This window comes from Bos indicus x Bos taurus, chromosome 2 (genome assembly GCF_003369695.1).
Source record: "Bos indicus x Bos taurus breed Angus x Brahman F1 hybrid chromosome 2, Bos_hybrid_MaternalHap_v2.0, whole genome shotgun sequence".
NCBI lineage: Eukaryota > Metazoa > Chordata > Mammalia > Artiodactyla > Bovidae > Bos > Bos indicus x Bos taurus.
This window is the reverse complement of record NC_040077.1, coordinates 7,545,630-7,569,968: the sequence shown is the minus strand read 5'-3', so window position 1 is coordinate 7,569,968 and position 24,339 is coordinate 7,545,630. Positions and strand designations below refer to the sequence as shown.

Sequence of the window (24,339 nt, the reverse complement as noted above, 5' to 3'; positions counted from 1 at the left end):
GCAGTCCAAGGGACCCTCAGGAGTCTTCTCCAACACCACAGTTCAAAAGCATCAATTCTTCGGTGCTCAGCCTTCTTCACAGTCCAACTCTCACATCCATACATGACCACTGGAAAAACCATAGCCTTGACTAGACGGACTTTTGTTGGCAAAGTATTGTCTCTGCTTTTGAATATGTTATCTAGGTTGGTCATAACTTTCCTTCCAAGGAGTAAGCATCTTTTAATTTCATGGCCGCAGTCACCATCTGCAGTGATTTTGGAGCCCAGAAAAATAAAGTCTGACACTGTTTCCACTGTTTCCCCATCTATTTCCCATGAAGTGATGGGACTGGATGCCATGATCTTAGTTTTCTGAATGTTGAGTTTTAAGCCAACTTTTTCACTCTCCTCTTTCACTTTCATCAAGAGGCTTTTTAGCTCCTCTTCACTTTCTGCCATAAGGGTGGTGTCATCTGCATATCTGAGGTTATTGATATTTCTCCTGGCAATCTTGATTCCAGCTTGTGCTTCTTCCAGCCCAATGTTTCTCATGGTGTACTCTGCATATAAGTTAAATTTAGGCAGAAGGAAAGGCATATACATATATTAATATATATGCTGTTATCTGGTCATAGATTAAAAATACAAAACTGAAATCATGAAAGCAATTGAACATAATCTCACAGTAGATGGCACATAAATACTTTAAGTAACTTTTTGATGGAGATAAATATGAATGTGTAATCAGAACACATTTTATTTGCAACAATCATGGGAAAGATGTTGAATTCAAGTCACAGTGACTTCTACTTGCTGATTCTATTGAGTCAGTCAGGCCAGACCATGATACTGTGTCAACAAATGACCCCCCAAGTATCAGAAGAGAGTAACAGTTTATTTTCATTCACACTACATGTCCATTGCAAAATGCTGCTTCTGTTTATCTCAAGGCAGATATAGTCTAGGCTAAAGGAGCTGTCTCTAACTAGGGCATTTCTGATGATGAAGAAAAAAGTCATGATGACCCATTTGCTAACTCTTCACACTTCTGCTTGGTAGCAGCCCACAACACTTTTGCTCAGAAGTGAGCACATATTATTTCACTGGCCAAAGCAAGTACATACCTACTCCTGAGTTCATCAGGAAATGGCTACAGAAGGGAAACTACTAAGGGAGGAAGCCAAATTTTGCATTAATATAGTCCATGATACCTATTAAATGCCTCCAATACTTATTAACTTGTGACCTTTGAAAAAATACTCAGCATCTTTAAGTCTCCTTACCTATAAAATATGAATAGTTTTTAGTCACAGAGGTTAAGGATAAAATGAAATTGAATACATAAAATGTCTAAATTAGTAACTAAATAAATGATAGCTATTATTATAAAAATGAATGCAGAGGTACTGTTACAACCATGAGGTTCTTATGCTTCAAACAAGTCTTAGGTAATAAAAATAAAGCAGTAAGGAAAGTAATATAAAAGGGCTTAACCTTGTATTTCTTTTAATATTTTACATATCATCAAATGACTTAATAACAAATATTGTTTTAATATACTTTTTCAGAATAACTTCATTTTGTCTGCTCCATAAACTGTTCTGCAATTTTGAGCTGCCTATTTGCTCCATATGATATCTTTAATGAAAGTGGGGTTCAATCTTTCCAGGATTGGATGTCCAGAACTAAATAAATCATAACAAGACCTACATAATTGAAAACAGGAATTTTGGTCTTTTGAAGGGCTTATCCCCGCAATTGCAGCCATTGGCATGGCTTTTGAAATGGGTCTGTGTCTGCCAGAAACCTTTGTGCTGAGCATGGCTACAGAACCCAGAGTCCCACAAAGTCTAACCCAGCTTGCCTTAGTGGGAAGCCAAAAAAACGATGTGCTTTTTCTATGGTTTGAAATTTATCCCAAAGAAGAATTCAGACCAAAACCAAACTTGGCTAAAATTCTTTAAAAATGTGAGTACTCAGGCAACTAAAATATGCTGAGTTATAAATGGCTGCTGATAAAACATCAGTCCAGTTTTGCTTCGTTGAACATGGTAGACATGAGTAGAATGTGATTATAGTTTGCTTAGATGCACTGCCCTTATCTTTCTTCCTCTTGAAAATCTGAATATTTGGTTTCCATGAGTCTACACTCTTCTAATACTCCCTTTTTTTGCAAGTACAAATTCTTTCTCTCTCACTTAAATCTCCTCTCACATTCTTATAGTTTTATCCATTTCTACTTGGATATTGTTAAATCCTTTAATTTAATGTTATTTTATGTGATATCATCTGCTTTTCATCTTTAGCTTTTAAGAATTTATTCATAGCAAATATAAAATACAATTTATGACCTTCAATATCTCGTATAGTGCTTTTATAGTCAGCTGCCTATTCATCATTTTTCTTAGTTTTGTTGCTATTCTTTACACAAAATGATATTTTTCCTCAAAGATAATTATGGTCTGAGGGTTGACTCAGAGAAATAGTTGATCAATTTTAACTGAGAAAGCAAAACATTTTTGAAATAGTTTCGAGTGCTAATAAATGAACATTGCTAATAAAGGCACAATTTAAACGTGTATTTGTCCTCCATAATTCCCTAAAAATGAGTATTTAAGGTGTTCCCAGCCTTGAAACCACCAATTGTTCTCCTTGCGTAAAGGCAGAAAGGAGTACAGATACTTTCAGCAAAAATGTGGGAGGTTGGGTAAAAAAGGAAACTTGAGAATTATTAAAGGATGGATTACCCAGAATGGAAGATCTGGAGTAAACAGTCCCAAACCAGGCTTTAAACCACAGAAATAAAAGAGGATGAATACAAGAGTGAAGTGAAGTCACTCAGTCGTGTCCAATTCTTTGTGACCCCATGGACTGTAGCCTACCAGGCTCCTCCGTCCATGGGATTTTCCAGGCAAAAATACTGGAATGGGTTGCCATTTCCTTCTCCAGGGGATCTTCCCAACCCAGGGATCGAACCTGGGTCTCCCACATTGTGGGCAGACAGTTTACCGTCTGAGCCACCACAGAATACAAGCGAGGGCTGCTGAGTTGGACAGTTTGATCTGTAACTTAGTAAAAATCTCTCATGAGGTTTCACAATGGGGAGAAAACATAAGCAGAACAGCAGCCTTTAACATGTGGATGAGCCTGAAGGTAAAGACCTCACTTCTCCAGAATCCTGGGAAGAAAGCATGGCCAAAAGGGGCCGGCAGCACTTCCAAGAATCCAAGAATCACCTAAGGAAAGACCACTTTGGAAGGTGTGGCACTGGGAGGTGACATTCAAATTAACAACACGTTTTAAATATATGCTACAGCAATCGAGATGTAATAATGCTGTAGGGCGAGTTCCATAGGGAAAAGACTCTGAGATGGATATTTGCATGCAGATGGTTCACTGGGGATTGTTTTTGGTAATGACACCTGTGCAGGAATGAGGGCTCTGGATTGGGCAGAAGGAGAAGTTGAACTGTGATGCAACAATGGCTCCAACCATCCAATAAGGAGCTGGGGGGCTGGTATGACCCTTCAGAGATATTCTAAATTGAAGAAAGTGGGCTGTACCTTCCCATGGATTAGAGGTTATATACAGTGTGCTTTGGAGTGAGGCAGTTAATTCTGGTGAGGCATCTCCCTTTGGTCCAAAGTAATTACTAGGGAAGAACTCAACTAGAAACCATTAGAAAGTGGTGATTCTGGAGACCACAAACATGAGTGCCTTGGAACATCCTAATGGAGGTATGTGGGTATTTAAGCTCTTCCTGTTTGGGAACAGTCCCTGCATGGTTTGAGCTGTTCTTTGTTTCACGAGGAAATATACTTGAGTAAGATTAGTGGGAAAAATTAGAGCTCCCACCACTACAGCTTATATTTAGAAAGCAAATGATACTCATCATTATCCATTAAGTTCTTGTCATAGCTGGCACCCTTTTCTGTGTACATGTTCACTCTAGCAGGGAAACCAAGATGCTTATTAATGAGACTGAGCCTCTGAGTAACATTTTTTAGTTTATAACTTCTACTTTTGTTTATTTATTATCAACATTGAGCACAGAATTACCAAGCAGTACCCCAGTAAATTATCTGGTCCCATTGTTTAGCAGCAGCCCTATTTCCACCTGTTGATCAGGATCAGTTATTCCTACCAGGATAGTGTCTCCTTTCCTTGCCAGAAGTTTTCTTGTACAAGGAGCATGAAATAAGTGATGGCATGTGTAGCATAAAGTTTAATGGGACTCTTGTTATTTTCCTAGTAGAGGTACTTCTGTATCAGGAATCAAAACTTCTGAAGCCACAGAGCTAAAAATTGCAGGACCTAGAAGCATGAATTCTTCATGTGGGTCATTGCAAGTAATTGTAAGCAGGACCACACTTAATATAGTCCACCTGGCAGTGACCTGTCACTGATAATGGTCATTGATTAAAGCCATGTATTACACTGTGGAGGATGACTTGCCATGCTAATAGAAAGTCATCTCCAAATTGGTACCTTAGGTGCATTGGCAAAAGGCCATTTGTATCAGGAATTCAGTTTTTGGATTATACAGTATGTGATTGAACCGGTGGATCCCATGAATATGTGCCCACACTGTCCCTTCTAGTCTATGAAATAGGTCTCTTTGGTCTGATGTGATGTTATTCAGGAATTCTTTGTCAATAGAAAAAGCTCTATTTAAGCACTCAAGTTTTATAGACAAGCAAGGTAAAACCATACCCAATAGTATAGATGGATTGCAATACCTTCCATGGTAAAGTGGTCCAATGTAGTAAAGTTGCCATCAAATGCCGCTTCTCCTCCTCATAGAATGGTACTTATTTGGGGAATCTGGGATATTTCCTGTTGCTAGAAGAATGGCATTAGGCAATGGCAGTGGCTAGATCAGCTTTAGGGAATGAGTGCCTAGGCTGCTGGACTGCATTGCTTCCATCTCTGTCACCATGCTACTCTGTTCTTATAGTTAATTTTCTGAGGACAGAAGCTGCCTGTGTCTACCAAAACCGGGCCAAGTCATTCTGACGACCTGGGTGTATGTTGCCTCTTCCACAGTGGTTGTTAACACACAATACAAAAATCTTCATGCTTCATACTTAAGACTATAAAGCCACCCATGTGCCATAAACCCAGATAGGCTTGTTCTTTCCTTCTTTTTTCTTTGGAGTATAGTTGCTTTCCAACGTTGTGTTAGCTTCTGTTTTACAGTAAAGGATATGGCCACATGTGTACAGATATGCTTGTTCTCAATCTTTCAATATTTCTCTAGGTCTCAGACCAACCAACAAATTGACTCATCACTGCCTATAATTGTGTATATATTATTACAAGAGGGCAACCCTCTTCATAAAGTGGATGAGTAAAAGCATCATCTAAGATCTGCCCATATTGAGGATTTCCCACCCCCATGGCTTGCTGAGTAGCCAAATGGAAAAACATCCATTCTCCAGATAAAAACACATACCATTCACCTGAGATCAAGTTAATCTCTTCTAAAAATTCCATTATCCACACAATGAAATTGAAGCATAAAGAGTTTAGAATCTCAATACCTCAGAGCTATGTTAGACTAGAGATCTAATATTTCCCAGTTTCCAATTCACTGAGCTAATATTCAGGAAAAAAAAAATGCTCAAAACAGCAACAAAAAGTCTAGATCTGTGCTTGTCTAACTCATAAATAATTAACTTGATCTATCATAAGCAATGATATAGCATTACATTAAAGTAAGATATTATTAACAGAATGCTGTCATGAGCAGCAGACTCTAGTTCTCTAAATCCTGAATTTGACCCCATATCTGCTACTGGTGAGTTGTATGATAGAGAGAATTTACTCAAACTCTCTTATGCCTCAATGAGTATAACCAAGAAAAAACTTATTCAGTTTAGTTCAGTTGCTCAGTCGTGTCCGACTCTTTGAGACACCATGAATCGCAGCACGCAAGGCCTCCCTGTCCATCACCATCTCCCGGAGTTCACTCAAACTCATGTCCATCGAGTCGGTGATGCCATCCAGCCGTATCATCCTCTGTCGTCCCCTTCTCCTCCTGCCCCCAATCCCTTCCAGCATCAGAGTCTTTTCCAGTGAGTAAACTCTTCGCATGAGGTGGCCAAAGTACTGGAGTTTCAGCTTTAGCATCATTCCTTCCAAATAACACCCAGGGCTGATCTCCTTTAGAACGGACTGGTTGGATATCCTTGCAGTCCAAGGGACTCTCAAGAGTCTTCTCCAACACCACAGGTCAAAAGCATCAATTCTTCGGCGCTCAGCTTTCTTCACAGTCCAACTCTCACATCCATACATGACCACTGGAAAAACCATAGCCTTGACTAGACAGACCTTTTTTGGCAAAGTAATGTCTCTGCTTTTCAATATGCTATCTAGGTTGGTCATAACTTTTCTTCCAAGGAGGTTCAATTAGTAGTGTTGTTTATTATTCTTTTAATGTTTATTACCTTAAAAAACCAAATTGGTATTATTGTGCTAAAAATTGTCCTGAAAATATGCTGTATGTATTGTGCCATACTTTTAAGTAGGTGAAAGAAGACCTGTCTGAAGCCCAAGTGCCATAAAACAGACAAGTCCTCAGGTGAAGGAAACAGTAAAATTGAGGGTCAGCCACCAGCAATGGGAACAAATTAGAGTAACTGATAAACATGCAGAAGAGAGTGAGTGCTAATTATACTGACTGTTCAATTTTTATTATATTAAAATTAAGATTATTTTAGAAAGTGCTTCCCAATTTGTCTTTACAGTTCTTCAAAATTACTTCTAAATTTTACATTTTCTAGCAGATTTCAACCCCTAAATATTTTTTAAATCAAATTAAATTTGGATTTCAGATAAATATAGCTTGAAGGTCCTTGGTGGTACACCCACTGACTCCTGATGTTCTGCCATTGGTAATTCATTGCTTTCTCTAGAACTCACTATTTTAAAGTAAAATAATTCTGTTCTAAAAATAAAGATGCAATTATCAACATTACTTGATCACTGATTTGCTTGTTGTATCCAACAACCATAGAGCAACAGAAAGATTCTCAATGAAACTTGTAAACATTTATACTTAAATTTGGACAGAGGTAATTGAAACACTTTGTATAATTCAATTAAAAACTCTAGGAAGTTCTGTGTAGTTTAATAGAACAGGCAAATAAGCAACCCCAGATAAGCCAGATTTACCTGACAAAAGCATGTAGGTGACTAGTTTTCAAATTTTCCTCAATTGTTTTCAGGGTTTGGGGAAAGGAAATAGTTGTCTGGTTCCAACTCCAGTTTTGGTGCGATGTGTCACTTTGGTAAATTAACCTCTTCATGCCTGTCTTTTCCATAAAAGAAGAATTGTATATCTCTGCTTATTTAGTTGAGAAGGTGAAGGTGAATGATATGTAGAATAATGGGTGTTAAAATATTAAAAAGTATAAACTACACCAAATACAAGAAATTGTTCTTATTCATCTTAGTTATGAAGGAATCAAGAAGATTTAAACTTGATGTTTCATTAATAAATGTATACTTGAGGGAGGAATAAATTAGGAGTTTGGGATGAACATATACACACTACTATATATAAAATGATAACCAACAATGATCTATTGTATAGTACAGAGAACTATACTCAGTATTTTATAATAACCTATAAGGGGAAAGAATTGAAAAATATATATATATTCAGAATGTATATAATTGAATATTGTTGTTGTTATTTAGTCGCTAAGTTGTGTCTGACTCTTTGCAACTGCATAGACTGTAGCCCACCAGGCTCCTCTGTCCATGGGATTTCCAGGCAAGAATACTGGAGTCAGTTGCCATTTCTTCCTCCAGGGAAGCCTCATATAAATGAATATATATGTGTGAATATATACATACTTAATCACTTTGCTGTATACCTGAAATAGACACAACATTGTAAATCAACTATACTTCAATAAAAAAGTTAAAAAAAAATTTAAAAATGAATATAAGCTTGACCTCAATGAATGCTAAATATGCTTGCTTATAGTGAAATAAAAACCTGTATGAACTCTTTTAAAGTATATAAAATAATATAATTGTCTTCATGGGCAGTACAAGAGGGATGATTATGCCTTTCTGGCTGGGAGAGAGAAAATGTGCTTCTCAAAATAATGCTTTAGGTTTTGTACAGTTATCTGGAAGGACTAGAGAACATGTTGCTTTTCTTTCAGCAGATTTCACACATTTTACCCCTGCAAGCTGGCCTGATATAAAATTTGACACTGTCATAATAGAAGATGAGATTAGAGAAGGAAGGGAAAAGAAAGAAAGAAAGAAAAAAAAAAACCCCTCTAAATCCTTATTGAAGGTATATCTTATTCTGATAATCTCTCTCTCATCTTAACAGATCACAATTTGATGACCATGGATGAATCACAATTTGATGACAATTTTCTACAAGCAGAAATGAAGCTTTGTAGCAGAACAATGTATTTTTTGCCTTCCTTTTTCTTGCGTGTCTGACCACAGACTGAACCCGTCACTGCAATTGTGCTGTTTCCACTTTAGTTTATTCCCTGATGTGAAAAGATATCACGTTTCCGTTGTTTCTGGATAAACTCAAGCACTGGCTAAGCCACAGCATGTCTTGGGGCTTTGATCTAAGCCTCTGTCTATGGTTCATAAGCCTCAGATGGTGCTATGGTTAAATATTTGCAAACTGTCTATTTTTTATAAAACTGTTAAGTTCTATTGGAGTAAATCTGGTTATTTTCCTGCCTTGATCAGTCTCTGCTTTTCCAGATGCTTGATATGAAAGAACACAGTCTGCCTATCATACAAATAAATACAAAGTCTTTCTCTAAGAAGTAGATATTTCCATTGTGACCTCTAATTTAGCATTTTCTTTCTTGGAAGTAATTGTGTAAGCCTGAAGATGTATGATTTTTTGTTTGTTCATTTTATATCTCAGCATCACTGATATTTGTTCAATTAGTTTAATAACCTAATTTTTAAAACTTAATCGATCAAAAAATTCAATAAGCAGACTCCAGGTTCAAATTTTATCAAATGATTTATTTTAAATGTTCTAACTATCTGATATTACAGTTAAGTAATTTGAGACTAATTCCCAAAAGTATATTTAATCATGGCATATAGTAGACTTTCAACTTCATAAGACCAGATTTTGGAGGTGAAGTGTCAATGTGAGTGGCTGTTCAATGCCACTTTCTTTCTGCCTTTGATCAGTTCTTGATGACATTATGGAAATTAGCTAAACTCCTGGGACACAGGATAAATTTTATCTGTCAGCTCATCTATGAAGTCTCTACTGTGTACCACTTCCTTGTGGGCTTCCCAGACAGTGCAGAGGTAAAGAATCTGCCTGCCAATGCAGGGGACACAAGAGATGTGGGTTCGATCCCTGGATTGGAAAGATACCCTGGGAAAAAAAAATAGCAACGTGCTCCAGTATTCTTACCTGGAAAATCTCATGGACAGAGGAGCCTGGAGGGCTACAGTCCATGGGGTCTCAAAAGACTGAGCATGGCAGGGCACTGTCTCTTTACTCCATGCCAGCCACTTGCTCTAGAACCCTAGTGTAGATAACTTGAAAACTAATTCCCGTGTATGATTTATATAGAAATATGTTTACATTTTTTCCTTCTTATATTCATCCAGCTGCATATACACACAAACATATACAGTGCTATGAACTATTTGGAACAGAGTACATAATATAAAATATTACATTTTATTCTTGTATCTTGATCAATAAAGGATGCACGAAGGCATTTTTGTTAACAGTACATATAACAGTTCCTTGAGCTTTTAATAGAAGCTAAAATTGAAAAAGTTCTAAGCAAGTAAAACATTATTGCTTGCGGCTTAATTTCCCCCTCTTCCTTACTAAGAGAGACGATTTTGTTTATGATATCAACTTCCCAGATTAAAATTTTTTACCTCCTCATATTCCTTTGCAGCCATTGTATGCCATTCATGGCCAAATCTATACGATTCATTGATGCAAAGGGGAAGAGTCAGTTGGGTAATTTTTACTTTCTTTTCTCTTTTTCATCTTGGAATGTAAGCATGATGCCTAGATATTCTTAGCTAATTTGTGCCATATGGATAAAAGCTGGATACTACAAATAACAGAAAACATGTTGAACTATCTTTAATGGCATGGTCCTTTACCATCATACCAATTCTGAGCTATTTACCTCTGAGTTTCTTGTTATGGAAGGAAAAAATAGTTAATCCAGTAGATTAAATTTTCTGATGCATAAAACCAAACACAATAACAAAAATATATATCAGTAAAAACCTATGGGTCTTAAAGTGATAGCCCTATAACTTGAATTTTTGTCTCTTTGCTTTTCAGTATTTGAATTTTCCTGGCTTGAAGGAAAAAAGTAAAATATTTTTCTTTTTTTCAGCTAGCAGAACTCCTTCCTGGAAAGTAGGTTTAAAGCAAAAAAAAAAAAGATAAATCAAGGCTCTTTCTTTTTATAAAATGAGTACTGAGTTCAAAAAACAATGTAGAGAATAATTGAAATATCTATATGAAAAACTTAACTACTTTGTGCACATTTTTTTATAACTTTATAAATTTTTGTCTTTTCTATTAATGAAAGTTTACTGTCTCGTACTTTACTTTGTCAACAAAGGTCCGCATAGTCAAAGCTATGGTTTTTCCAGTAGTCATGTATGGATGTGAGAGTTGGACTATAAAGAAAGCAGAGCATCAAAGAATTGAGGCTTTGAACTGTGGTGCTGGAGAAGATTCTTTTTTTTAATATAAATTTATTTATTTTAATTGGAGGCTAATTACTTTACAATATTGTATTGGTTTTGCCATACACTGACATGAATCTGCCATGGGTGTACATGTGTTCCCCATCCTGAATCCCCCTTCCACCTCCCTCCCCATTCCATCCCTCTGGGTCATCCCAGTGTACCAGCCCCAAGAAGACTCTTGAGAGTCCCTTGGACTGCAAAGAGATCCAACCAGTCCATCCTAAAGGAAATCAGTCCTGAATATTTATTCATTGGAAGGACTGATGCTGAAGCTGAAGCTCCAATACTTTGACTACCTGATGTGAAGAACCGACTCATTGGAAAAGACCCTGATGCTGGGAAAGATTGAAGCCGGGAGAAGGAGACAACAGAGGATGAGATGGTTGGATGGCATCATCGACCCAATGGACATGGATTTGAGTAAACTCCATGAGTTGGTGATGGACAGGGATGCCTGGCATGCTGCAGTCCATGGGGTTGCAAAGAGTTGGACATGACTGAGTGACTGAACTGAACTAAACTGTCTCATAGGTAGAATTGGGTTAGGACAGATTTTGAAAGATCATAAGGTCATAAGTGTATTTATCCTCCAGGTATTTCTTGTCTTCAGAGAAATTAGCAGCACTTTGTCTATAACCATATTGGAAATTTCCAGGATAGCTCCAATGTAATCAACACCTGCACCCTGATTTCTTTTTTTATTCATTTTACTCTTTTTTTCTAAAGCTATCCCTGTGAGCTATGTTATTTTTGAAATCAAATATAAAGTCTCTCAGATTTTATTCCTTTTTCTTTTACTCAATAAAACAAATCATTTTGGTATTTTACTCCCCTACAGGAGTTCTAAATTTTTCTTTGAAGCTGCCCTTGAATTTTCCTCTGTGTTCTGTAACACTTCATAGAATTTATGCCCTGCTCAGAACTTTCAATACCCCCATCCACAATCTCTGCTTGACACTCAGTGCCTTATAAGACACAGTGCCAAGCCAACTTTTTCAATTGTGTCTCCTCCTGCATTCCTGTACAAGAGAAGCTTGGACCCTTAGGAAAGTGAACTGCATTATTTCCAATGGTTCATTTTCAATGCAGTTCTGAGTACACAAAATTCATGAAGTCGCTTAGTGTAGTATAGCTCCTAAGACATTAATTTAAGTAGTTTGTTTAAAAAAAAAAAAAAGCAAACAAACAAACAAAAAAAAACCCGAGCATCTCTTAGAATCTATGTGTTAAGGACAGGGATCTGGTTTGTTGCCAGATTATGGAACTAAAGTTCATGGAGGGTGAAAGACATATCTCTAAGGTAAATGCATGTGGTGGAGATGTCACAAATCACCTTCAGCTAACTGCCCTCCAGCTGGTTTAGTTCAGTCCTCCAAAGCTGTCCTCAATGCACCATCACACAATCTTGATGCACATAGAAGCTGTGGGATTATCTACATCAAGTCTGAACAAAGTTTTGTGACACAGTCACATGTTAACTCCTGTGAGGCCATTGGTGGTGGAGGTTAGGGATTCAGTAGTTCAGGGAGATGATCAGCCATACTAGCCCCAGAGAGAAGATGGATGGTCAAAGAAGATGGAAACTCAAGTAAGACCAGACATTGCAACAGTGTCCCTTGAAGGTGTCTTTTCCTTGGTCCCACATTTGACATTTTTCCTCAGCTGCAACTTTTATACTTTCTTAGGTACCATGACTGGGGTTGAATACCTTAGCTCCCCCATCCTCCTTTCCAGGTTCTTACCGACCTAACTTTTCCCATTTTCTTTACCCTCACTTTCTTTATCCATTTCAAATAACAATAAAGTATAATTATCTTGTCATGGTTTTTCACTGTAGAACATAAAGTCTCAATTACAGACTCAGTCATTTGCAAAAACCTTTCTCCAGTTCCCAGAGGAGCTCAATCACACAACTCCTTGGTTGATACAAACTAACTGTACTCCAAATTCTAATTACACACAGATATACACACATACACACACACACACGCACATCATAAAGCATTAAATTCTAAACTTAGAATAGATGATGATTTCTGTTTTGCCTCGATTAAGCTATGTACCCTACTTTGCCACATAAGGCGCATAACAGGAAAGAAATGGGGGTAAGACTGTTTCCCTCAGGGACATCCATTTGGGTCTTTAAAGTCTCAGTGCTTATATTACAAACTACAGTCATCAAGACAGTATGGTACTGGCACAAAGACAGAAATATAGATCAATAGAACAAAACAGAAAGCCCAGAGATAGGGACACCTTATCTTTGACAAAAGAGGCAAGAATATACAATAGAGAAAAGACAATCTAACAAGTGGTGCTGGGAAAACTGGTCAACCACTTGTAAAAGAATGAAATTAGAACACTTTCTAACACCATACACAAAAATAAACTCAAAATGGATTAAATATCTAAATGTGAAACCAGAAACCATAAAACTCCTAGAGGAAAACATAGGCAAAACACTCTCTGACATAAATCAATCACAGCAGGATCCTCTATGACCCACCTCCCAGAGTAATGGAAATAAAAGCAAAAATGAACAAATGGGACCTAATTAAACTTAAAAGCTTTTGCACAATGAAGGAAACTATAAGTAAGGTGAAAAAGCCTTCAGAATGGGAGAAAATAATAGCAAATGAAGCAACTAACAAAGAATCTCAAAAATATACAAGCAACTCCTGCAGCTCAATTCCAGAAAAATAAATGACCCAATAAAAAAATGGGCCAAAGAACTAAATAGACATTTCTCCAAAGAAGACATACAGATGGCTAACAAACACATGAAAAGATGCTCAACATCATTATCAGAGAAACGCAAATCAAAATCACAATGAGGTGAGAAGCTGGTCAGAATGGCTGCCATCAAAAAGTCCACAAACAATAAATGCTGGAAAGGGTGTGGAGAAAAGGGAACCCTCTTACGCTGCTAGTGAGAATGCAAACTAGTACAGCCACTATGGAGAACAGTGTGGAGATTCCTTAAAAAACTGGAACTAGAACTGCCATACGACCCAGCAATCCCACTACTGGGCATACACACCAAGGAAACCAGAATTGAAAGAGATATATGTACCCCAATGTTCATTGCAGCATTGTTTATAATAGCCAGGACATGGAAGCAACCTAGATGTCCATCAGCAGACGAATGGATAAGAAAGCTGTGGTACATATACACAATGGAATATTACTCTGCCATTAAAAAGAATACATTTGAATCAGTTCTAATGAGGTGGATGAAACTGGAGCCTATTTACAGACTGAAGTAAGTCAGAAGGAAAAAGATCAATACAGTATATTAATGCAGTAATAATCAATACAGTATATATATGGACTTTAGAAAGATGGTAACAATGACCTTATATGAGAGACAGCAAAAGAGACACAGATGTAAAGAAGAGACTTTTGGACTCTGTGGGAGAAGGCGAAGGTGGGATGATTTGAGAGAATAGCATTGAGACATGTAATATGTGAAATAGATCGCCAGTCCAGATTCGATGCATGAGATGGGTTGCTCAGGGCTGGTGCATTGGCATGACCCTGAGGGATGGGATGGGGAGGGAGGTGGGAGGAGGTTTCAAGATGGGGAATACATGTACACCCGTGGCTGATTCATGTCAATGTATGGCAAAAGCCGCTACAATATTGTGAAGCAGTTAGCCTCCAATTAAAATAAATATAATTTAAAAAATAAAATAATTAAAAAAAAAAAAAAAAAGAATTCCAGTGCTAGGGAGCCTGACAATGTTCCTCATATGGGAAACCCCCCAGCTCTAGACTACTGTTGCAGAATAAGCCAGAAGCCTTCAGAAATATGGTAAAAAAAGGATGGATACTGCAGAGGCATGGAATGTTTGTTTTGTGGCTGGCATCATAGAACACAAGAACAAGAGGCACAGTACACACCCGATGGTGAAGATGCCAAAAGCCTCAAATTGGGGCATTACCCATCACCTGACTCTATGAAACTCAGGATTTAAACCCTTTCACCCCGCAAATTTTCAAGGGTAATCCCTGTAATTGAACCTCAGGATCTGGCAGTTGCTCTCCTTCTGTTTACAGAGCTGTTATTCCATCCCTGGCCTCAGTGTAAGAGAGAACACTGCAAGTACTCAGTCTCAGGAACCAGCATTCCAAATCAGACTTCTGCTGCCCTTGGCCCAGGTCAGAGCCCTGACAGAGCGGGCCTCCAGAGACATGCAGGCTGAGGAGTCTAAGGGAAAGGAGGATGTGTTCCGGGTGTACGCACCCTGACAGAGTGGGGATAGGAGCCTGGGCCGTGGTGACCTTGACTGAGGCCCTTTAATGCTCTCTCCAAGGCTGTGACATCTGGGTAAGGAAAGCAGGGTGTGGACGGGAAATGTTAGAGAAAATTCAGGATGCTTTTTTTCTTTTGAGAGTTTTAGGTACTTTGCTTGAGAACACTGCACCGTGAAAGCCTAGGCCAGTCAGAGAACTGGCAGATAAAATTTGCTGTTTCTTTGTTCTTTGGGTCTGATGAGATGCAGCCCTCTAGAACTCTGCCTAGGCTCTGGCTTGTAAAATCTGGCTCTGCTTGGAGGTGTTTGCTATAGATAAAACGGGCGTCGACTCTTTAGGAAAAGCCCAGTGGGCTGATACTCCTTTCAAAATCCTTTATGTAATTCCTGGCCAAGAACACACCTCAAGGGAGGGCAGAGATCAAGAGGAATGGGCTCTCAGAGAACCAGATGCAACTCATTCTCGTGGACTTCCTGTGGGCATTAGGGCTGGCGGTCAAACTTCTGGAGACCTGGAAAGAATAGTGTCCTCATAAAGCTGTTTCCTGTGAATCTCCAAAAAGAAAGAAAGAAAAACGGAAAACAAAACAGAAGTCTGACATTCAGATTGTGAAAACTTTGTCTCCACTGGGGGGAGAGTGGAAAAGGGTAAAAGCCAGCCATCATTCCATTTCTGCATGTTAGATCATCTTTCTAATTTTCTTGAGAGCCAGCGAAATGGACCTTCAAGGTCTCATATTTTAACAGTTTCATGTTGATACAAAGGCAGTCAATAGTGATGGTTTTACAGATAGCACTTGGCAAAGATTCCAACTCAGATTCCCTAGGCACTGTTCTAGATTTGAAGTCAATGTCAGAGTGGGCAGGAGACTGTATGACTAGGAAGAATGCATAAAGCTCTAGGATTCCAGGCCCCTCTTCTGCTGTAGAACTTCCAGAGAGGCCAGGATGGAGCTCTTCATGACAGTGTATTCTAATGTATTTAATTTCCATTATAACATTTCAGCATGCTGCTGCTGCTGCTAAGTCGCTTCAGCCGTGTCCAACTGTATGACCCCATAGACGGCAGCCCACCAGGCTCCCCTGTCCCTGGGATTCTCCAGGCAAGAATACTGGAGTGGGTTGCCATTTCCTTCTCCAATGCATGAAAGTGAAAAGTGAAAGTGAAGTTGCTCAGTCATGTCCGACCAGAGACCCCACAGACTGCAGCCTACCAAGTTCCTCCGTCCATGGGATTTTCCAGGCAAGAGTACTGGAGTGGGGTGCCATGCCCTTCTCCAAACATTTCAGCATAAATATGGCTAAATGGGTATAAAATTTAATCTCTACACTAGGGCAAGTTTCTTACTAGGGCAAATATCTATTCAGAATTTGATAGGTAACATTCTAAAAACCCTAATTACCACGCACCAGCAGGAGTTAACAGAGGAGCTTTAAATAACTCTATTTTAGTCTGCATTCCAGAATTGACTGTTTTTTCATAAGAAATGGTAGAAATCCATGTGGATGGGCTAGAAATAATGGACAGGCATCTCAGTCCTTATGTAAATAGAAGGAATAATCTAGTTGAATTACATCCTGAGTTAAAATTTCAGTCTGTATGTCTACCTGCAAAGCCACATACAGATGACTCTACTCTGACTCTGATGAGAAGATTAGCAGAATCCTGCCCCTGAAATATTGTTGAATATGCCTCAAATGAATTTTTCATGCAAGGCACTTAGATAAGAATTCCTAAACATTAGAATTCACAGAGTTTATAGACCAGGATTATATAACTTTTCTGGGCCTGCTTGCAAATAAATTGGTATGGCAGAATTTGTACATTGTATCTTATTATTGTTTTTGTTTGTTTTATTTAAAATTTAAAAAATTTACAAAATTGTGTTGATTTTTGTCATGTGCTGTGCTTAAAGCTCAGTAGTGTCCGACTCTTTGTGACCCCATGGACTGTAGCCCACCAGGCTCCTCTGTCCATGGGGATGCTCCAGGCAAGAATACTGGAGTGGGTTGCCATGCCCTCCTCCAGGGGATCTACCCAACCCTGGGATCGAACCCAGGTCTCCCACATTGCAGGTGGAATATTTACTGTCTGAACCATCAGGGAAGACCAATTTTTGTCATAAAACAATGCAAATCAGTCATAATGATACATATATCCCCTCACTCTCTAGCCTCCCTCCCCTCCCCCCATCCCATTCTTCCCTTAAAAGTTTTTGCACAGCAAAGGCAACAATAAACAAACTTAAAAGACAAACTTCAGAACGGGAGAAAATAATTGCAAATGAAACAACTGACAGAAGATCAATTTCCAGAATATATAAGGAGCTCATGCAGCTCATTATTAGGAAAAAGATGGTCCGAAGACCTAAGCAGACATTTCTCCAAAGAAGACATACAGATGGCCAGTAAACACATGAAAAGATGCTTAATATCACTAATTATCATTGTGTCTTATTATTTATAAGGCTCAGGATAGGGGTACAAATGGAGGTCCATATGCCATAAATTTAAATATTTAAGATTATAAATCAAATCAACAAACTTTAAAAAATTTTTTTTACTTTTAATTGATTGATGGTTGGTTTACAATATTGGTTTGATTTCTGTCATACATCAACATAAATTAACCACAAGTGTACATATGTCCCCTCCCTCTTGAATCTCCCTCTCACTTCCCACAAATCAACAAACTTTTAAGTAATTTACATTCCATCTTTTTACCTTGACAACTCTGAAATGCTATTGATTGATACCACTAAGAGGAAGAATATAATCAATTAAGTTGCCTAAGCTGCCTCCTGCCTAGATCTATCGTTCAAATCCACAATACTTGACTTAATTTAGACAGCTCAAAGTTTGTGTAGACCTTTTAATGCTAACATTTCCTGTTGTTTGTTGTTTAGTCACTCAGCCATGTCCAACTCTTTGCGACCCCATGGACTGCAGCATGCCAGGCTTCCCTATCCTTCACCATCTTCCAGCGTTTGCTGAAACTCATGTCCATTGAGTCGGTGATGCTATCCCACCATCTCATCCTCTGTCGTCCCCATCTCCTACTGACTTCAGTCTTTCCCAGAATCAGGATCTTTTCCAATAAGTCAATTCTTTGCATCAGGTAGCCAAAATATTGGAGCTTCAGCTTTAGCATCAGTCCTTCCAATGAATGTTCAGGACTGGTTTCCTTTAGGATGAACTGGTTGGATCTCCTTGCAGTCCAAGGTGCTCAGGAGTCTTCTCCAACACCACAGTTCAAAGACATCAGTTCTTCGGCTCTCAGCCTTTTTTTTTCCAGAAGGCTTTTAGTAGCCAGGTATAGTATACTTCTAAAAATGATATAATGATCATAATTTTGGAGGATTATTTTCAATGAAATTGTATGTATTTGGCTGAGTTATTCAGAAAATAAATAGACACTGAAGGTAAATAAGTAATAGTAAATTTCTAATATTTAATGATCAGTAATTAAATGTACATTTGTATCGTATATGTACATAGTAAAAAATGTTTGTTTTACACTCAATTGAAGTTTCTAGACATTAAAAATATGGTATTAGTGTTGCCTGCTTGTTTCACAATTGTTTAAATTTGTTATTTTGTTCTTAATTTTATTAAAACATGCTTGGGATGCTTTGTAAATTGATGCAAATATTCTAGTATTGTTAAAGGACAAAGGTTATGTTTTGGAAGAAGCATTTTGCTTTATTATTGTCTTCTCTGAAATTTTCATGTTACTTGAATTTATTTCCTATAATGTAAGATTTTTACTCCATGCAAATGGAAAATGCAAATGCAAAAGAGAGAAAGACATCTTGTCCTAAGTTTTATTAGTCAACTCTTTTTTTCCTTGACTTTTCTCTGCAAACATTCACCTAATTATGTGCAGAACATTGTGCTGGGTATTTGAGGTGATTAAAAGATTAGTAAGATACAACTCTTGCCCTTAGAATTGTGCATATCTAAAAAAGTAAGACAAAATCTGCACCTTGTATTAATGAAAGTATATTGTGGACGTATCTACATATCAGACACATATGGACAAGGAAAACTCTTTTGTGTATACTTGTGTATATTCTCAGAGAAAACAGAGTTTGGAATTCAATATCAGTTCAGTCGCTCAGTTGTGTCCGACTCTTTGCGACACCATGAATCGCAGCACGCCAGGCCTCCATGTCCATCACCAACTCCCGGAGTTCACTTAGACTCACATCCACTGAGTCGGTGATGCCATCCAGCCATCTCATCCTCTGTCGTCCCCTTTTCCTCCTGCCCCCAATGCCTCCTAGCATCAGAGTCTTTTCCAATGAGTCAACTCTTCGCATGAGGTGGCCAAAGTACTGGAGTTTCAGCTTTAGCATCATTCCTTCCAAATAACACCCAGGGCTGATCTCCTTTAGAATGGGCTGGTTGGATCTCCTTGCAGTCCAAGGGATTCTCAAGAGTCTTCTCCAACACCACAGTTCAAAAGCATCAGTTCTTTGGTGCTCAGCTTTCTTCACAGTCCAACTCTCACATCCATACATGACCGCTGGAAAAAACAACATAAGCAACACAAATAATAAAGCAATGTTTTATGATATTCATAAAATTTAAATTAATTGCTACTATGTATCTAATGGGGAGAAGGCAATGGCACCCCACTCCAGTACTCTTGCCTGGAAAATCCCATGGACGGAGGAGCCTGGTAGGCTGCAGTCCATGGGGTCGCTAAGAGTCGGGCACGACTGAGCGACTTCACTTTCACTTTTCACTTTCATGCATTGGAGAAGGAAATGGCAACCCACTCCAGTGTTCCTGCCTGGAGAATCCCAGGGATGGGGGAGCCTGGTGGGCTGCCATCTCTGGGGTCGCACAGAGTCGGACACGACTGAAGCGACTTAGCAGCAGCAACAACAGTAGCAGCATGTATCTAATGAAGTTTAATTTTGGGATTTCATTAGCTCTAATACTCATGCAGTTAAAACTCATAAATATTCTAGAGAATTATAAGAGTTAATTCCCTTATAAAGAGCAAACTAGGGAATTCCCTAGCAGTCCAGTGGTTAGAACTCTGCCTTTTCTTTGCCACGGGCACAGGTTCAATCCTTGGTTATGGAACAAAAATCTTAGAAGCTCCACGGTATGGCCAAAATAAAGAAAGAGCAAATTATTATAAACATTATCACAAGCAGGTAAACCCCAGTTTTCTTAAATTTCTTTTTACCTAATGTTGAAAGTTGAAAGTGAATGTTGCTCAGTCGTGTCTGACTCTTTGTGACCCCATGGACTATACAGTGATGGAATTCTCCAGGCCAGAATACTGAGTGGGTAGACTTTCCCTCCTCCTGGGGATCTTCCCAACCCAGGGATTGAACCCAGGTCTCCCAGATTGCAGGCAGATCATTTACCAGCTGAGCCACAAGGGAAGCCTTGCTTAATGTAATTTAACTCTATTTTGCCTTTCTTTTATGCTTTTAGCCACAAATTAAAATCTTTATCCATCTGCTCATATGAAAATTTTTATTTGAATAAATGTTCTTCTGTATAGCTTTTACAAATCTCTATTTCATTTAATTTTCATCTCTCTTCAAATCAATTGAGCTGAGTATTAGTAGCCCTTAATAATGTGCTCTGGATATACAGATCTCTAGCCAAGATCTTCTAACCAAAGCTAGAACAATTGCTTGCTTCCAGACTTTTGAAAGAATGCACATCCAAGTTTAAGGTACACAGTCTGTAAGGAGATACACAAAAGTCAGATGAACTGTTGAATCTGCAACTGACTTCAGCCAAATCACTTTTGATTTTATAAAATAAGTCAACTAAAGAAAATTGGATTAAATAGTGTGGCACAATTATTTACTTACAGTTATTTTCAAAAGTAGTTTATAGTCATCGTAATGGTTAATTTTATGTTAACTTGATTGAGGTAAAGGATGCACCAAAGAGCAACTAAAAATTATTTCTAGTAGTATCATTAAAGGTGTTTCCTGAAGAGATTAGCACTTGATCAGTGGACTAAAGTAGATTGCCCCCACCAATCCACTGAGGATCTGAATAGAATAAAAAGGTAGAGGAAGGGTAAATTTGCTCTCTCTACTTGAATGGAACATCCAGTTCCTTCTGCCCAAGTACATCACTGCTTCCAGTCCTAGGCCTTTTGACTAGGGCTGGGACTATTTTTGCTGTGCCAATGGCTACCCTGGCTCGGATTGGAATTATATCAGCTTCCCTAGGCTGACAGCTTGCAAAAGGCAGATGGTGGGCCTCTCAGCCTCCATAATTCTGTGAGCCAATTCCTCACAATAAATATACATATATATATATATATATATATATATCTTTTCACATCTTGTTGATTCTGCTTCTGTGGAGAATCCTAATACTTTCATCACTATTATTTCAGGTACTTGTTTGATATTCATTTATTGAAACCCCAAGTGTGTGTTTGGCCCAGGAGTTACAAAATAAGAGTTCTGTTATAGGGAACTTTGGCCAGACTTGTAACTATGCAGAAACGCATGCTGTTCACCAAAAAAAAAAAGAAAAATTACCTCACGTTACTTAAGAATTATAAGATAAAAGCATAAGCACAGACTTATGAAATGCATTTCAGTTCTGTTGCTCAGTCGTGTCCTACTCTTGCAACCCCATGGACTGAAGAAAACCAGGCTACTACTTACTATATTGCAACCAATGCACACTTTTACACATTTTAAGTAATCATAAATGTGGGCAGAGATCAGTGTTAAAGGTCCCTTCATTCTTGCTGTGACAAGCCTTGAGAGCCAAGCTTCTCTAAATGTATTTGCTCTTCCTTGGGCTTTATTCAGACTTGCCAGTTTGTTTTTTTCTAACCTCCAAATATACTTCAGCTAAAATGTGGCAATTTTCAGTATTTATTAATATAAATAGTATTAATCAAGGCTCTTAAAAATAGTTATTCAAAAGCAGAAACTTTAGTTTGTTTAAAAATAATATTGCCATACATTTGGATCATTCTAAAGTTTATCAAATTTTTTCATATAAATTAAATTGTGGTTCTTTGGATGGAAATGATTGGAGAAATGATGCTCTCTTGTGTGTTGTCTGAGTTCAGGAATCTCTGTATTCAGAAACTCTACAGCCTTAGAAGAGCTCAGTGTTTTGGCAGAGAGCCATATGGCCCCCACCTCATATATCTTACAGAGAATTTGGCTCTGTCTTTTAAGTGCAGCACACTTAAAATCTCAGGAACACAGTTTTCTTAGTACATGCAAAGATAAAAATACAGCTGGACACACGGGTTAAAATTTCCTTTGGGGAAAATGTGTGATTTATTTCCAAAGACACAAACCTGAACTATGGCCATTTCACAATATTATGGAAAGGTCCTGTTTTTCCCCGTCTTTGCAGAGGACTGACTACCCACTATTTGACCTTGCAGACTTTCCACTGTAGCTAACAATCTTGGTTTCACCTTAGTGCTTCACCTCTACTTACTTCAAGCTTTAATACAATTTTCTTCTACTTAAATAAGGGATGGGAAGGTGAAGAAAGATGTGATGACAGAAAAAGATGATGCAATCTAATTTAGAGGCTTCTCTCACTACCTGAAATATCGCTTCTCGGTGAAGGCTGTTTTAATGATTCAAGCATGCTGTAAGGTAATTTTTCAACCTAACTTATGTAATATTGTGACTCTTCCATCCAAAACAGTGGACAGTTAGTGGCAATCCTGAAGAAAGAGGTCATGCTTTAGGAAAGAAGAGATTGAACTTGTTTAGTGGACAAAATATTACTGGGGGTAGGTCACCATCCCATCTTGCATTAAGGATAATTTCTGAAGGAATAGAATGGGATTGATAGTAAAAATTTGACACCAAACATGTACTACTGTCTCTTCATTCACCATACTTACCGACTATGAACTACGTGACTGTCTATGTGCCAGGACCTGGGAGTTCCACGGGGACTACAGATAAGACTCTGTGCTTATAGTGATGAAACCTCGTGTACCTTGTTGGGGGAGAGAGAAAGTGACCATAAATTAATTACATTGCTTCAGATAGTGGTAAATATTATGGAGAAATTAAATCACGACAAGACACAGGGTGACACTGGTGATCGAGGAGCAACCGAGGGTGGAAAGTAGCAAATAATGAGAAGAATCGTAGGAGACGAGGCTGGAGAGGGCGGCAAGGGCCTGATGGCCAGCGTTTAATATATTTAAATATAGATCTATGACTAAAATAAATGTGGGAGCAACGATGAAAGCACGATGCATAAATATTAGGATACTAACAAAATAGAAATAATTCAAATAAAAATTATAGAATATGAGAAAGAGATGGAAGACAGTAGAATAAGCTCACCGATTGCACAATGATGGAAATCATCAATAATTAACAACCAAGTCAGTAAAATATTAAATATGTAAAACAATGGGCTAATGCCATTTAAAGAGGATACATGAACTAGAACAGAAAAAGAAAACTTCTGTGTATACCAAAAGAAAAATCAAAAGATGTAAGAGAAAAGAGAATACAAGATGTGGAGAAATAAACACAGCAAATATGCAATGGTGTTCATAAATTATGACAAAATAACATGGTAGAAATTAGTTCAAACCTAATATTGCATCAACATAGGTGAAAGTGAAAGTCGCTCAGTCATATCTGACTCTTTCGAACCCCATGGACCATACAGTACATAGAATTCTCCAGGCCAGAATACTGGAGTGGCTAGCTTTCCCTTCTCCATCGGATCTCACCAACCCAGAGACTGAACCCAGATATCCTGAATTGCAGGCAGATTCTTTACCATCTGAGCCACAGGGGAAGCACTCAATATAGGTGAGTGGAGTTAATTCGTATTTTAAAAGAAAAGCATTTTCAGTTTGGATCTAAAAGCAAAACTAAATGCTAAGACACTCTTTAGGTTAAAAATTAAGGGAAGGGTGATGGCTCAGATAGTAAAGAATCTGCTTGCAATGCGGGAGATCTGGGTTTAATTTCTGGGTCAGCAAGATACCCTGGAGAAAGGAATGGCTACCCAATCCAATATTCTTGCCTGGAGAATTCCATGGACAGAGTAACCTGGTGAGCTACAGTCCATGGGATAGCAGAGTGTCAGACACAACTGAGCAACTAACATTACTACTACTACTAAATGTACAAAACACTAGACAGATGGAAAACACTTGTCATCCTAATATCAAAAAAAAAGGAGAATTCAATGTGGAAAAGGATACTTTCAATGCAAACTATTATAATTTGTAATGATTATATTATATATATTCTTGAACCAAAAGAACATAGTGGCTATCTTTACATGTTAAAAGGTATAGGAGAGTCAAGAAGATGTATATAGAATCACACCAAGAATAAGACACT

The 24,339-nt window shown here is 38.1% G+C and overlaps 1 long non-coding RNA gene and 1 pseudogene across 1 annotated transcript; one reads left to right on the top strand and one right to left on the bottom strand.

The window, feature by feature from the left end:
- Window positions 1-3,510: 3,510 nt before the first annotated feature.
- Window positions 3,511-8,691, top strand: LOC113880730. Its single transcript, XR_003507809.1, has 2 exons — window positions 3,511-3,718; window positions 8,338-8,691. It is a non-coding gene; the product is annotated as an uncharacterized LOC113880730 (long non-coding RNA).
- Window positions 8,692-15,482: 6,791 nt separating this feature from the next.
- Window positions 15,483-24,339, bottom strand: part of LOC113880625 — a 92,526-nt pseudogene continuing 83,669 nt past the window's right edge.